The sequence below is a fragment of the Notechis scutatus genome, chromosome 2, assembly GCF_049901735.1.
Source record: "Notechis scutatus isolate UNSWTSFEM ecotype Mainland chromosome 2, rNotScu1.2, whole genome shotgun sequence".
NCBI classification, from domain to species: domain Eukaryota; kingdom Metazoa; phylum Chordata; class Lepidosauria; order Squamata; family Elapidae; genus Notechis; species Notechis scutatus.
The window spans coordinates 151,012,976-151,017,934 of record NC_142010.1 but is presented as its reverse complement, the minus strand read 5'-3'; positions in this window follow the sequence as shown (position 1 = coordinate 151,017,934).

The following is a 4,959-nucleotide window of genomic DNA, read 5'->3' as shown; positions in this document are numbered from 1 at the left end:
TGTCTCCGCCTTCTCCAAAGAGCCCTGACAAGGAGGATGAAGAACAGGGAAAAAGACTGTATACGTGTGTTTATATGTGGGGAAACACTCATACGGCTTCTATATGAACCCAATGAAATTAACACTTCCCTACTGCAATCATTTCAAGGATAAGCTCCAGAGTCTGAAGTTGGAGAGCAGAAATCTAACTTCGGGGGACATGTCTTAAAGCCTGAAATGGCCACTGTGTTTAGCAAGCTGAGGGATAAGCATGGATGACAGAACTCCAGACCTCATCCACACATAACAGGAGAATTTAAGTTTCTGCAAATTAAAAACAAAACAAGGAAGTTAATCATCGAAGTAACATATCTGTTGCGGTCTTATCTCTTACTAGTTGAATCCAGGAATGTGAGATATCGTTTGCAGAGTCTTTCATGGTGGGAAGGATATAGACTTTCCCTCCCTCCCTCCCTCTCTCTTTTCTCCAGCTTCATATTACTGTTCTCCAGAGCTTTCATGTAAAGAAGGTGGCATGGACAGCAGGTGGTAACTTCTGGGTTTGGATACTGAAAAGTATAGATGGCACTACAGTGGAGGTAAAAGTGAAAGAGTATAGTTACTTAGTGGAGGGCAAGATTATCAACGGTTATACAGTAGATCACAAAGGTTATGTGTGACCTGTGCTGGAAGTAGGGCGCCAATTTCTGGGAAACATAAAGAAGAGGTTGCTAGGGGCATCTTGAAGGCGTCTGATTGGCCATTATGGTAACAGAATGCTTAACTGGCTGGTTCTTCGGCTGATTTATTTATTAAATTTATTTGCTGCTTATTATACAAGGTGACTGGTCCAGCAGAGCTATTCTTCAAACCAGAGCTCTGGCTTTATTTGTAATTAGTCTTGATCAGAAAAAAATAGGTCTGAGAGTGATGCTGAAGGACAGAGAAGTAGAACCAATCACTGCCTTCTTTGGTTCTCTAAATTAGTCTCCGTTAAAACTCCTACCCTGCCCTTAGGATGGTTTTGTCCAGTGCCTTTTAACAATGGAATTGTCACTCTTCACAATTCACTCCCCCCATTCCTCTCCCCCCAGCTAAGAAATTAAAGGCCTTTGAAATTAGAGCTCAAACACCTCTTGACATAAGGGGAGATGCCTAGAAATAGGTATTTATGGATGCAAAATGGCAGTGCACAATCTCCCCTTCCTCTCCTTGCAACTGTAGGTCTGCCTGTTCAGATAGTGAATTGCAGCAGGTGCTATCAGGTTAAGCTTGAAAAGGACAACTAGATTTATTAAGAAACAACTATCATATTTAGTTGGCCAGTCCATTCTCATTTTAGAAGACCGTGCAGCACAGACCACGATAGCAAGGTAAAAATTCTAACTTGTTGTATTATTTGGGTTAGTCAGAGTCAGGCAGAATCTTTAGGCTGTAGAATTATTATCAATTTTTCTTTGACGCAATGTATTATTATTGTTGTTGTTCTTGTTACTGTTATCATTGCTGAGACTTGCAAAGTCATGAATTTATCTCAGGGAAGGCTATATTTTCTAGGCATTAGAATACTGTTATTTATTTGTAATTGGATCAGGGCTTACAAAAGCCGCCATGCAAAATATTAAAATGCATTTGGAAGTAAGATGCTGTCCTATGCTGTGGAAAAAGCCCCGGGAGGCTTCTACCAAATCTTGCTTGATTTCATTTGGAAGAATATATATATATATATATTACTTCCACCTTTAATACAGCATAATAGTATAAGAATGCAAATGCTTCAGAAAATATAGGTCTTGCTTGCAGTATTGTTTGGAAAGTGGGCTTAGAAATCAGCTTGTCTGACTGGCTGCCCTACAGCTCTCACAAGCGGCAACAGAAGCTGGGGACCTAGTAAGGCAAAGTTTCTGAAGGGCCCATTTCACCGCAACACCATAGAGGATGTGAGGAGAGGGGAGCAACCATAGGATTGTTTGCAGGATATGATCGTTCCCATCATTCACTGCAACACTGAGGAGGTCTGGGATTGCCCCTCTTGAATTGCCTGTGGGTTGCTTGGGACCAAGCCAACATGGTTGCTCTTCCTCCTTTTAGCAAGCCTATTTCTGCAAATCTTGCCACCATTTCACAGGTGTCACTTGGTCTGGCTGAGCCAGGGAGCAGAGGGGTGCCTGCGAGCCAATCCTTTCAGTCAACCCCTTGAATTCCCCAGCCTATGCATCATGCGGCTTGCTGCTTTCCCCAGCCCAGCTCTTAGGGCGGTGCGAAAGCTGCAAGGCATAGTAGCTCTGAGTTAGCAGAGCTGGGCAGCTCTGATAAGGCCTTATCAGAAGTCTGAACTGACGGTTTGGGCTCTGAGTGACAGGGCAGAGCTGGGAAGCAAAACATTCATTGGTTGCATGGGTGACTGCTGGGGAGCAGCTTCTTTGAAGCCTTCAGAGAGAGAGAGAGAAAACAGTTGCAAACTGTAGTCTGCTATCAGGCATCCTAGAAAAGGCCAAAACTGAGAGAGGGCCCAAAACCTGAACATTTCCTCGGGGCAAGTCAATGATCATTCTTCATCTCAGTGACAGAGACAGGAGCCAAAGTCAAGTTGCTGGTCCTCACATTTTAAACCAATCAAAAGTGAAGGGCTTTAGTTATTTTCATTATTTATATCCCACTTTCCTCCTTGTTGGACAATCATGATATAATTATGGCAGACAGACATTGTACACATACATGTATTATCAAGAGGAAGGAAGGTAGAACCGCCTTTGGGAACGGAAGGAATGGGCAAATCATTGAGAGGGCAATTTGAGAAAAGATTCTCTGCCCTGAGAAAAAGAAAGTATTGATCAATGTAGCCTTTTTAATTCCAAGTTTTCTTACAGAATGTTCTTTTTCTGTCATATTTGTTTGTCCTCTTCTGCCTATTACAGCCTATTACAGTTCTCATTCCCATGATTTTCTTCCAAATGATAATAGCTTTCCTGAAAGATTCCTGACTTTTTTGTTTAAAAAGGAGGTATAAACTACAAATCAGTTGTAAAACTATGCTTACTGAGGTTGACACCTTACAAACATGAAGGCTAGAAACTTGAAATTATTGTCCTTTTTGAGAATGTGTTGAAGTTGTGGGACATCTCTCTCTCTCTCCTTCTCTCTCTCTTGCTTTGTTTCTCCCTCTCCCTCCCACTTGAAAAAAGTGGCGGATAGAGCCAGAATAGATTTCTGATGCAAAATTCAGTTGATGTGTCTAAGCAGGTCTCTGAATATTGGCTTATCTCTGGAACCACATGAGAAGAACCTCAGCAAGGCCACTTGCTGTTACCCCATTAGTTCAACAGGTACTCTCTAATCCTGAGAATGAGACATAATGGAATCAGGTCTATAATTATCGTTTTAAAGCACCTAAAGAAGAAGCCCCATTATCCACAGCATTAGCAATTCCACTAATACCACGAAGGGTGAAATTGCATCCTTTATTCAGTCAACTATTTACAAAAAAAATGTTCCAGGATTTTCTTTTCATGTTCACTTTTTGCTTTACTTCCTCAGTAGCTACCCATTGAAATAGGCCGGGATGAGAGTGACCAGTCAAAATTCATCTGGTGTGTTTCCACAGCCAAGAATGGACTTAAAAGTTAGGTCTGCTTCAGTACTCTAGTTACTATACCGTTATATAAGATTCAGAGATCCATTGATGGGCCCTTCTCTTTAAGACAGTGGCAGTCTTAAAATTGGACTCACTTTAAGGTATCAGGTTAGAAATTGGAGATTTTGAGTTCTAGTTCCACTTAAAACATCAGGCTAGCTGAGGGATCTGGGCCAGGACTATTTCTCAGCCTGAGGAGGCAGGCAATGACAAACCACTTCTAAAATCTTGCCAAGAAACCTGCAAGGATTTGTCCAGACTAGCTCATGATGAGAATCCAAAATCTCTCTTTCCTGTTGGGAGTGCCAGTCAGTCAAAGCTAAGAAAGAACATCAGGTGGTTTCCTAATAATGGCAGCCACTGAACTTGTTATTGGGGGTGAGAGGGATTGACAGAAATTTAGTCCTGCACATGAGAGGCTCTTTTGGAAATTCAAAAGAAATCTTTGCTAAAGCTATTTGGGGACAAAATATGTATTTTGTGGTTTCAATGTCCCTCCTCTATCTTCACTTCAAACCCCTACTCACTGCATGAGAATATCTGGAGATGGAGTCTTAGTTTTTAAAAAGTGATGGGGTGAGAGCTAGTCTAGAGCATTATAGAGCTCTAGACTAGCTCTATGTTATGAGGAAATTGGGCATATTTATATATCTTTAATAACACTTTAATAAAATACCAGCTCCGGATGTTCCTGCCAGATGAGATAGGAAACTTCCAAAGAAGTTTTTTTCCATGGTGGTTTATGATCTGGGTATTTATCTCCTCTGAGATTTTTTAGCTAGCAGAACTTCATGGATGTCTACGAAGATTCTCAATCATCCAGGTCATGGTTATCCCAGAGGAGCTTTTTCCAAAAGGCAACTGGACTTTTTTTCCCCCCCTTTGAAATAATTTCACTTCTCATCCAAGGTGGTTCTTCAGTTTAAAGAGAGGCTGGAAAGGTTGTTTAAGAAGACATACGTCACTTTCTTATACAAGAAAGAAGACACTTCTTTCTTGTGTAAAAAGGCTACACAATCTGATGATATGGGTAAAGGAGCTAATCCATGAGGTTGATAAATGATCAAGTATATTTAAAAAATCCAACTGAAGTGGGAGCTTGAAACTGATGTGGCCACTAAACTGCAACCTTTTAAAATTTATTTCATTTGTGGGATACCTCCCCAGTTCAGGCATATGTTCATCTAAACCTAGTAACTCTATATATATTGCGTTCGTCTGACGAACACAATATAGAAGCCTGATGACGGCAGATGAGATTATGCCGAAACGTTGCTACAACTTTAAAAGCACAACTATAATGACATGGGAAAATACCCGAACAAAGATCCACAACCTCCCCCTTG